The sequence below is a fragment of the Bos indicus x Bos taurus genome, chromosome 29, assembly GCF_003369695.1.
Source record: "Bos indicus x Bos taurus breed Angus x Brahman F1 hybrid chromosome 29, Bos_hybrid_MaternalHap_v2.0, whole genome shotgun sequence".
NCBI lineage: Eukaryota > Metazoa > Chordata > Mammalia > Artiodactyla > Bovidae > Bos > Bos indicus x Bos taurus.
The window spans coordinates 13,178,884-13,190,958 of record NC_040104.1 but is presented as its reverse complement, the minus strand read 5'-3'; the positions used below and the strand labels follow the sequence as shown (position 1 = coordinate 13,190,958).

Genomic DNA, 12,075 nt, shown 5'->3' with positions numbered 1-12,075 from the left:
TCTGCTTCACTGACTATGCTAAATCTTTTCACTGTGTGGACTACAACAAACTGTGGAAAATTCTTAAGGAAATGGGAGTACCAGATCACCTTCTCTTTCTCCTAACAAGTCTGTATGTAGGTCAAAAGGCAGCAGTTAGAATCAGACACGGAATAACTGAAAGATTTAAAGTTGGGAAAGGAGCATGACAAGGTATACATTGTCTGGTTATGTAACTTATATGTAGGATACATCATTCAATATGCGCTCTGGATAAATCAGAAGCTGGAATCAAGATTGCTGGGAGAAGTATCAACATCCACAGATATGAAGATGACACTACCCTAATAATAGAAAGCAAAGAAGAACTAAAGAGCCTCTCAGTGAGGAGAGGAGATGAAAAAACTAGTTTAAACTCAACATTCAAAAAACCATTCACAAAAAGGTACTCAACATTCATGGCATCCAGTACCACCACTTCATGGCATATAGATGAGGGAAAAGTGGAAAGAGTGGGCAGATTTTATTTCCTTGGGCTCCAAAATCAATATGGACCTTGAGTGCAGCCAAAAAATTAAAACACACTTGCTCCTTGGAAGGAAGAAAGGCTATGAAAAACCTGCACAGTGTATTAAAAAGCAGAGACTCACTTTGCTATAGAAGTCTGTAGTGTCAAAGCTATGGTTTTTCTAGTAATAAGGTACAGATGTGATATCTGGACCATAAGAAACAGTGAACACCAAAGAATTGAGCTTTTGAACTGTGGTGCTTGAGAAGATTCTTGAGAGTTCCTTATACCACAAGGAGATCAAACCAGTCAATCTGAAAGGAAATCAACTTCTGACCCCTGCTGTCTCAGCTGAGGCATCTACTGAGGGCCTCCAGGTGGAAAGAACGGATGCTTCCACTGCAAAAGTGCCTAACCATGGCAGGTCCAAGCAAACAGTTTGTAGCCCCACCTATGGAGAAGCTCAGAAAGGCTGAAGTCTCTGTGTACCCTGGGTCTCCTGATACATGCGTTGCATTCTCCCCAGCAGCATTGGAGGCCAAGGAAGGGGTTGTGTGCCTTGGAGGAGGAGGATGGCTCAGGGATCCACTGGGGCCATCACTTACCAAGTAGGACTGGAAAGGACAGAGCAGGCATATGTGGTAGAGACCTGTTGACTGGGTGTGGGGCAAAAGGGAACTAGCTCTTCGTGAAGTACCTCACCCAAACTCTCCTGGAGGAGAAGCCCAGTGAAAAGTTCATCTGAGATGGGATGAAGAGAGTCTATTTCATTACCCATTATAATTCCTCTGAGTGAGGAGGTGGTGGAGTTGATGGGTTATCACAAACTCTTCCGTGGCCAGGACTATCTCCCAGTCTCTTTCTTTGGGGCTGCCTCTCCCCAGCTTCAGTCATGTAGTTCTGGAGGAAATTGGCAATCATGTTTGCTTCTGGGTCAGGGCCACAAGACCATGTAAAGCCAATCATAGGACCCCATGCCCCTGCCAGCATGGCTGATCTAGGACTGTACCTGTGATCTGAGGTGGGTCATTCAGAGAACACCCTTGAACTCTGATGTCTTCAAACTTTTCTTTCCTTATTGGAGATGCCTTCAAGATATAAAACGCTAGGGCAGGTATCTTGGACTCCCTCACTAGGTGTAGAAGCCTTAAGGAAGAAAGTTGTCAGGCTAAGACCATCAAACAAGAGGGAATGAAAGAGTGAGGGTGTGAAATAGAGAACTGATGACTTCTGATTTCTTGGGTCCAGTCATTGAGATCTTTGTATTTGCTTTGAGTCTTGTGTCCTGGATTCTCAGAATCATTTCAATGAGTCTCTCCTTTCCTTGAAGCCATGTGGAGGTGGGCTCCTCTCAACTGTGATTCAGACTTTGTTGTAGATCCTTCCTGATCATTGTACACCTCCCAAACACAAACAGTGGCACCCGTTTGTTTCAGCACCATTACATGTGAAACCCTTTACTGTTTATTGTAGTAGGATGTGCAGAACATCAAATACAGTTCAGCAGCATCCTGGGCAGGAGTACCCTAAGTGTGATTTAGTGTTTGCTCGGAGCGGCCTTACTGATTCCTGAAAACACTCCAAGCATTTACACTGCCTGTGCCAGGGCAATCCTGTCATTTCCTCAATCCAAGACTGAGAAATACAGCCTCAGGAAGACGTCACCCAGGATCCAGGTCTCTCTAGATGTCCTCACTGTGTTCTCTTGAAAGGTGGTATATCAGTAGCCTCTAGAATCCTGGGGGAGTCAGAGACACACATCAGTCATCCTGAGCCCTTACATGCGACTCCCCCCAGTATCCAGACCCAGCACAATTATTTGTTTTATTTCCCTCTTTTGGTAAGTATCAAGGGATTTTCTCAGTAGCAGGGGATATGAGAATTCATCCACAACCAAAAAGGGCCAAGACATGAAGTTTACATGAGGAAGGGTGTGGGGGAGGGGAGGACAGGGAGTTGGGGATACAGAGGAATGATAAACAACAAAGTCCTACTGTAGAGCATAAGGAAATATATTAACTACCCAGTCATAAACCACATGAAAAATAATAAGAAAAAGAATATATATTTCTGTATGTGTATAACTGAGTCACATTGCTGTGCAGCAGAACTTAACGCAACACTGAAGATTAGCCACACTTCAATAAAAATTTTAGAAAAGAAAAAGAATATCCATAGTTCTCCTCTCTCCCTGTTTCTTTCCTTCTGACTCCTGCTCCTTGTTTTCTCTGCAGAGAATGCTGGTTCTCCTGCATCCCCACAATCCATACATTATTAATAAACTGTATTTTGTATTGGAATATAGCTGATTAACAATATTCTGAGTTTCAGGTGGACAGTAAATGGACTCAACCATATGTATCCATGTATCCTGGTCCCCAAAATAAACCGCCCATCCAGGTTGTCATATAATTCAGTGGAGTTCCCCGTGATACACAGTAACTCATTGTTGGTTATCCATCTTAAATAGAGCAGTGCCCACAACACGTTCTTGAAGACTTAGGAATTCTGGGAAGCCTCCTTCAGCCCGCATTCACCCTCTTTGGCCACTCCAGGGTTGGTTGGGTAACGTACTCTGGTTCCCCATCCCCACCGGTGAGTCCATAGCCCTCATCACCCCGAGTAAGTCCCCAGGACCCCAATGCAAAGCACCTTGGGATGCCATTTGCATGGAATCCAGTGCAGTTTTGCCTAGAATCAAGCAACTCTCCATATGGCTCCATGAGTTTACAGTTTTAGAATTCCTGAAATTCCCTCCCTTCCTCAAAGTCTTCTTTGAGCCCATCAGCCAGCTGTGAACTCCCCTAGGGAGCTGACATGAAGCCTCCACCCTGTGCTTGGGCTGAGCATTCACTGTGCACCCTTTATTCACATTAGCATCCCGCCTCCGCACAGAGGGGTCAGGTATTCCAACTCACAAAGGGGGCACCCGGCCCTAGCTAGGGGAAGATGCATCCGAGAACTAGGGTGACCATGTAATTTATCATCCAAACCAGCAAAACTGCAAGAAGGGAAGGGAGACTGTTAATCCCTATGGTGGGACAGCAAACTGGGACTGTCCCCAGCCATTCTTCTTGTCACATGACTTATTTCAGGGACTGCTAGAGCTGACTTTCCATGTTCATCCGTCCGAAGGTTCAGACTGAAGTAAAGCTCTTTGAACACTGAGGACCTGAGTGTTTCCTTCTCCTTGTGACTTCCACCATGCCAGCATGGCATGGTGTCTCCACATTTATTTCAGGATGATCAATGTCCCAGATGGCCTTTTACTCTCAATTGGTTCATCTGGCCACCCCGCCCCCCTCGCCCCCGCCGCTCAGCAGCGTCTGCAATAGTGAGAGATAGCCTGCAGAGGGCGCCCTCCTCCCAGCGGCAGCCCAAGGATTCCTGCAAGTTCCTATTTGAGAACCACCCCTCAGGGTTCTCTCCTCACCTTGATGATGTAGGCTTGAGCTGGGACTGGGTAGTTGATGACATGATGGTGAAGATAATAGAGGACAGGGTATTGACTGCAAAACATGAAACGTAGTGCTGTTAGAGAGAGAGGGAGAGAGTTTGGCCCTGGAGATGCTTCTTTTGTACGGAGACTGGGAGTGACCCTGGGGCATGACCCTTCACCTCGGAACCCCCTGGCATGGCGCTGATGAGCTTCTGGATGTTACTGACCAGTCTTCTTGGGCCAAAGATCAGTGATGCCCCGGTATCCACAAGGGCCTCACAGCTGCCAGAACAAGCAATAGTCTTTCTTTTCATGGAGATGCTGAGAGACAGTGTGACAAAGCAGGCATCAAGGTCACTCTGAGTCCCCCCAGAGCTGCCCCCTTCCCAACTGTCTTCTAAACAGCTCTTTGTCTCTTGCTCTCTTTTCCTTTGCCCCCGACAGGGCATCTTCCTTGACATTCTTGAATGCAGTACTTGATTACACCAGGCTCTTTTGCACCTTGACACAAGCTGGTCTTCCTTCCTAGAGGAGCCCCCTCCCATTTGACTAGCAAATTTCTTCTCATCTTCCAGATTCCAGCTTAATTGTCATGGTTTCAGGGAAGTCTTTCTCCTGGTGTTTATCAGTCTCCTTTCTTGACAGTCTCTGTAGATCCTTCCTCATGTCTAGCATGTACCAAAGTCACAGTTCACTATATGTGTGTCTCATTTCCTGTGCATCTGCCTTCTTAGATGTGCTGGCAAGTTTTATTCTCATTACCTCCCTAAAGTGCCTGGCACACAGTGGATGCCCAAGACTTCTCTGTTTAGTGTGTGAATGAAAACTGTGAACATAATGAATGAGAAACATCCAGACAGCTGTGTCTGGTGGGGAACAAATAAAGGGTCAATCACAGAGTGAAGACGGAAATTTGTGAGGGCAGCAGATTCTCACAGTGGTGGGAGAGAGGGGCTCCTCTGGGAGAGGGTGTCTGCCAGCACTGCTCCTACAACCAGCTCAGATGCTGAGACCCTGGCCAGGAAATACATGACTAGCCCACAGAAACTCCAAAGGACAGGTCAGCTTTTGTCTGAGGGTATCACACAGAATCCTATCAATTATGCCTCTTGTCCTCAGGTCACTCCTGGATCCTACCTTCCTGATTCTCTGTTATAGCCCCTGCCCCACAGTGTGCCCATGAACGTGGGGTATCTTTTTTATTAGTTACTTTCACATCTTAAGATTTCAGCAAATCTCTCTACACTTCTCAGTCGTTGTTCCCTTAGGAGACCAGTTCTCCCCATTTCCAGCACTTTCCCTGTTTTTAAACTGGCATTTATCTGTACTGAGACCTTCCTTGGTCCCAGGTAGCCTCGGACAGCTGGTCATTTTATACCTCTGTTCAGGATGGAGAAATTCTCCCTAATCCTCTGTTCACCACAGTGTAGAGTCCTCTAACCATGCTCCACGCCTCACAGGGCAGTGGGTGCAATCCTCTCCCAGCTGCAAAGACCTCTCTGCACCCTTTTAGGACCCTGGTCAGAGCCCTGGTCAGAAGGCCTGGGGATTATGAACCCATGGGTTGTTTGCATATCTATCTGCTTGTGTGTTTGTTTGTATGTGTCTCTGTGAGTGCTTGTGTGTCTCTGACTAGCTATGCATGTTTATATGTGTATGTTTATATGTGTCTGCTTGTGTGCTTCGATGTGTCTATGTGTCAGTGTTGTTGTGGGTGGTGTATATGTCTGTGTGACTGTGTGTCTGAGAATGTATTGTGTGTGTCTGCCTGTGTCCATGTACAATAGCGGGAGCATCACTTGGGCTGACCCTCAGAGGGAGAGGCTTACCGGTCCATGTGTACACGCCTGTCACCCACGTGGATCAATGGTACCCAGTTGAGCACTCCCTGGTAGTAGGATTTATCCACCCCACCAAACATCACCACACTGCCTTTCGCCCTGCATGTGTATAGAGAAGAGAGGGGTGGATCCTTGGAGGACAGTAACAACAGCACTGTCTGAGAGCTGTGATGGTCCACCCATCAAGGCCCTAATAAGGTCCCTATGTACAGATTCAGAAATAGTGTCTAGGAGCGATTGAGATCCAGACTGAGGTTGGTTACTGGCTAATGAGTGGCACAGAGGAGGTTAGAAGCTAAGTCACCTGGCTGGGCTCCACCCACTCTATCTTCTGAAGATGCCCTACCTCCTGCGACCTGAGTGGTCAGACACATTCAGAGGACGTGGTGCTGAAGCATATTGGCTTTCTCCTTGTCCAGGTTGTCATTTTTTCAGGAAACTCAAAGCCTGGTAGTTCTAAGGGTATGGGTTCAGGGAACCCAGAGTTGGCTCCACTGGCCTGTGACCTCTACTGTTCAAAGGGCTCAGAAGGGATCCCAACAGTGCCCTCCCTGTCTTGAAATGCCTAATATTTCTTGAACAAGGGGTCCCACATGTTTGTTTTGTGTCCCACACTTTCAGTTTTCACTGGCTCCTGCTAATAGGGTACCTGGTCCTAGGCTCCCAGTGGAATGCTAATGAGGAAGGAAAGATATCCACCATCCTTCTCCTTCTTTCCTGATCAAATTCATAACAAATCATATTGCTTTTTCCTCCAACTTGTTTCCTGTTGCCTTCCATTAGTCTTCCTCCTCACTCAACCCCCTAGACCAAGTTACTGGTTTTGAGTCCAGGAGCAGGGTTGTGTTCCAATAAAACGTTATTTATAAAAGCCAGTGGTGAAGCCAGGTACAGCCCTGGGGCTACATTTATCCTGGGTTAGATTATCTCTCAGGATTCTTCTTTATCAAGTGTTCTATAATTTTCATGTACCTGAAAGCATCTTACAGCTAATTTGGAGAAAGAGATTGTCCATTTCAGACTTACTTGCTCAAGTAGAATTCAAAAACAGGCTCAGAAATGGCACCTTGATTCTTCAGGTTGTCAAAGATGGGGATAGCTCCAAAGACGGATATGTTGGGGTAGTTCAAGCCCAAGATGCCAGCAAAAGGTGCATCCTCATATCCATATTCCACAACGCTTAGACCGAACAGCTGGTTAGTACTTACAAGGTCCCCAATCTGTGGGAGAGAAGTGTTCCCACTTACAGATATGTGAAGTGGGGCTAGGACTGGGCTGGGGTGCATTGCCATTAAATCCTCAGAGAAGAAGTGAGGCTGGGCTCTGTCTTTGGTGGACCTCAGACGGTTAGACCAAGCTGGGAGGGGAATTTGGGTTCCATTTGTGAGAGGCTGTGAATTTTAAAACATCTGCCCCTCTGAAAAATACCACCTGAGTGAGTTAGATTGGCCTTGTGGCTTCTGTCCAGGTGGGGCAACCAAGTCAGGCCAGGACCCATTGGTGCCCCCTTGTGGACAAAATGAGTCGAGAGCAAGGTAGCCTTCTCTGGCATCACTATGACCTAATGCCAGGAATGGTCTGAATTCTCTGTAAGGTACTGTGGATTCTGCATCTGTCCAGGAAGACAGAAGCCAAAAACACAGTCTTGCTTGCAGGGATCTATGAAACTACTGCCTGGGAAATTTCCTTTTGGGGATATGTGTGTATTTGTGTGAGTGCGTATGGGAGACAAAGAGAGAGAGGGGAACTACTCAAGTACTTTGGGGAGGCAGGCCATACATTTTATGAGATTCTCAAAGGCACCCTAGAATGAGAACTCATTTATCAGGCCCCTTGATATCTCTGGCCTCCAGTTTCCCACTCCAGATACCTGAAGCTCTTGACTGCCCCCAGGGTCCCCAGGTCAGTTTTATCCTATCCCCAATGACACCCCACTCCAGTATTCTTGCCTGGAAAATCCCATGGACAGAGTAGCCTGGTGGGCTCCAGTCCATGGGGTCCCTAAGAGTCGGGCATGACTGAGCGACTTCACTTTCACTTTTCACTTTCATGCATTGGAGAAGGAAATGGCAACCCACTCCAGTATTCTTGCCTGTAGAATCCCAGGGACAGAGGAGCCTGGTGGGCTGCCGTCTATGGGGTCGCACAGAGTCGGACACGACTGAAGCAACTTAGCAGCAGCAGCAGCAAACACCCTACAGCAACCTCAGTCCTGAAAAGCCAACCCAGCTCCACCATTTACAACATGTGTGACTTCAGCAAGGCCCTTGCTGTCTGCACCTCAGTTTCATCATATGTCTCATGAGCTAACCATCTGCTGTGTGGGGCTGTTGCAGGATTAAACCAATTATTACCTGAAAGTGCCTGGAACAGTCTGTGAATATAAAGTGAAAGTGAAAGTGAAGTCACTCAGTCGTGTCCAACTTTTTGTGACCCCATGGACTGTAGTCTACCAGTCTCCTCTGTCCATGGGATTTTCCAGGCAATAGTACTGGAGTGGATTGCCATTTCCTTCTCCAGGGGATCTTCCTGACCCAGGGATCGAACCTGGGTCTCCTGCATTGTAGACAGACGCTTTACCATCTGAGCCACCAGGGAAGTCCTGGAAAGTGCCTGGAAAAGTCTGTGAATATAAAAGTGGGTGCTTTTCCCCGCTCTTCTTGCTCCCAGCAAAATGAACCTTGAACTGCTCATGGTCAGAGGAGCTGCAAGTCCACACCTTAAGTCACTCTCTGGGTTAGCTAAGCCATTTGCTTATGTGTCACCATGGGCACTGCCTCCCCAGGGACAGGATCCTGTGAGTAAGATGGCCAATGTCTATGGGAGTTAGGCTAGGAAGGGTCTTGCCAGATGGTCCTGCATCTGTTTTGCAAGCAGAGGTCACTCCATAGCCAGTCCTGACTCAGCTTCTCTTTACATGTTACCTGAATGGTGTCATAAGCAAGAAATCCCTTCATGCTCCCAGATCCATAGGCGATCCTGAAGGTGTTTTGGGTAGGCTGGAAGGTGGAAGACTTGTAATGTCTGAACCTAACTTGTGTAATTGCAGACATAAGAGATGAGTGTAATCAGGTGCCAAGAGTGGAAACAGGGCGGCAGGGCAAGTAAAGGATGGTTCAGGTAGGGGGTGTCTGTACTTACAACAGGCTGGACTGGGACAAAAGAGGGAGGGAACCTACAAGTCAGATGAGCCTGTGTCAAAGATAACCTGGAATTCCTGAGGGCGTGTTCCAATGGTGATGTTACCCTTATATTGCATCTACAGGGAGAAGGAGGGAGTGGATTAGTCAGAACTGGCTACCCTCTATTCCCACACTGATGCCTCCCTCTGGTGTCGTATATCACTTGAGATCACTTTCCAACCACTGTGAAGCTCACAGCCTTTGATCACAGAGGTGCTTGCATTTGATTTTTTTGTTTCTGTGCTACATTGTATGCAGGATATTGATTCTATGACCAGGTGTTGAAATGGCACCTCTTGCATTGGAAGCCCAGAGGCATAACCACTGGACCTCCAGAAACGTTGGACACCCAGGGAAGTCCTGGTGCCTTCATTTGAGAAATTTTGTAGTCTCTTCAAATGCAGCCTTAGCACCTCCTTCTCCAGGAGATCCTTCTTGATCAACCCCAGGCACTAACTCTAAACTCAGACCACATTCAATCAACACCACACAAGTGACCCTTTCACTTGACATGTATTTATTCTTTGCCTATCTCTCAGGCTGACATGGCATTCTTGAAGACAAATAAGCCCTTTTTCTGATCTAAAAACAGTAAGCACTGTGTTAGATTCTTATGGCCTTACACAGAATATGGGTTCAGCAACTTTTTCCTGCTGAGGTTCTTGCATCTGTGGAAACTGAATTACTCTGCCTAGGGATTCACAATTGCTTTGCAGTTGGTTCTACTTTCTGATCAGAGATGGTTCATTCTTCATCTGTAACTAGTTGACTCCCTTAGTTCGGAAGGAGCTGCTGCTGCTGCTAAGTCACTTCAGTCATATCCGATTCTGTGCAACCCCATAGACAGCAACCCACCACGCTCCACCATCCCTGGAATTCTCCAGGCAAGAACACTTGAGTGGGTTGCCATTTCCTTCTCCAATTCAGGAAAATGAAAAGTGAAAGTGAAGTCACTCAGTCGTGTCCGACTCTTAGCGACCCCATGGGCTGCAGCCTACCAGGCCTTTCTGTCCTTGGGTTATTCCAGGCAAGAGTACTGCAGTTGGTGGTCATTGCCTTCTGCTCAGAAGGAACAATCTCCCTCAAACTAATGACATGTCTTTGACACAGAAATGGATGTTTACCTGCCACCTAGTAATTTATGGGCCCAGTTACCAAGACCAACAGTTGAGGATGAGAGTGCCTTCTCCTCTGTGTGGGGCCCCTTTTACCCAGTGTTTCTGCCTCCTGCAGGAGCCCCAGCCCCAATATCTCACGTGGCATCTCCAGATGAGCCCCAGTGCTAGGCTAGAGCACCAGGGGGCTCTGTGGAGCACCATCCTCCAAAAACATTCACATCCATGATGTTCCTCAGGGGGTGAATACCTTAGAGGTATTCTTTCACCGAACGTTTGACAAAGAAACAAAGAAGATGCTACAATTAGATGTCAGTGTTAAGGTATAACTGTCATTGTTATGGCACTGTGTACTTTCCAATCATTTTTATGAGTCACTTTATTATAAGAATTTTATGCATATTCCATGGCAAAGACGTAAGTTTGAATAAAGATTCTGTTCTGTAATGTTGGGTAAGCCATATGACCATGCGGGGTCTCAGTCTCCCCTTCGATAAAATGGTGGAATGTAATGATTCAAACCCTCCAAATAGGATATCTTGGGGATAAGTAAAGTCATGGATATAAGGTGCCTGATAAATAGGAAGTCTCAACAATGACAGCCACTAGCATTGCTGTTGCCACCACACTGTATCCTTCTCATAGAAGCTCAGGGAAGGAGCTACAAGGGGGATTCCTATCCTCTTTTACAAGGGAGGAATTTGAAATGCAAGAGGTTTGTGAATTGGCTGTGGTCACACTGCTTGCTCAGATATAAAACAGTGTATAAGTAGATCTGCCAATCTTTCTCCAAGTTGAAAGAGAAGAGAGAGTTAAAAGAAGAATCCAGGAGATAGGGAACAAGTTCAGGAAATGTAGAAAATTAAAAGAAAAGTTAAAAGAAAACACCACAGAGAGAAATACACTCACAGAGACTTCCAAAGGGATGGAGAGATAAATGATAGTGATACTGAGATGTAGACATAGACATATACACACTGGAATAGAGAGGGAACAAAGAACATGCTAAATAAAACCTAGAAAAGTGCTATTCTGCAGGACCACACCTACATCTGCATTGACTGTGCACTGAACAATTGCAAGGAGTTCCAATTTCAATAGGTCATGACATGACTGGACCCCAGAGTTTTGCAACTATGCAAATCTACACCAAGAACCTTGGGTTCCACAGTTCCTAGAGCAAGGTACTTATCGATATTTAAGGGTTGAACTTTAAGATTGTCAGGGAAATATTCCATTCCACTCTAAACCTGATGAGTAGAAGAATAATCAGAGGAAAAGAAAAATCACAGAAAGGAAGATGATGTGGCTTATAGTCTCCATACATACATGACCCTGCAATCTGAGAAGGCCACCAGGTCAAGGAACACAAGCCACTTCATGCTTATTTCCTGGCTCCAAGGACTCATGGAAGTTCAGGTTCTTAGCATGTAGTGGTGATTGGGAGCCCCTAGATATATATGCTCTGACATGCCCTAGTTTAGCCCTTTAGGTCAATAATAGTTCTTAAAAAAACACAAAGGTCTCGATAAAATCTTTACCTTCATCAGTGTCCTTGGTGAGTGGACTTTGAAGCTTTTTCGAATACAGAGAATTGAACTGTAATCTCTTCCTTGAAGCTTGGCTGGAAAATCATACTGATCTGCATGGACATCTAAGAAGATGGAGAACCTTGCCTACTTGGAGAGAAAACTGCTAAGAACATCATAAAAATGGATACTAAGGGCCATGCTCAACATTCTTGGTTTCATGTCATCTTCCTAGCCACTTCATGAGAAATGCATTGCTGTCTTCATTGGCGAGAAGATTGCTAGGAGGATAAGTTGTCAAATGGCAAAGTGAAGACTTCAGGGACAGCCCAGGGACATACAACTGGCTTTAGGTAGTGGGTCTGATGGCAGACATCAGGGGCACCTATGATGCCAGGTTGCATCAAAGATTTAGGGCAGAGCAGTACTTCAATTGCATGGTTTCAATATTGGAAGAAATGTCATATGCATCCACAAGATAT

General features: G+C 46.2%; 1 pseudogene; it reads right to left on the bottom strand.

The window, feature by feature from the left end:
• Positions 1-1,937: 1,937 nt before the first annotated feature.
• On the bottom strand, positions 1,938-11,794 carry LOC113886006 (annotated as a pseudogene).
• Between the last annotated feature and the right edge of the window lie 281 nt (positions 11,795-12,075).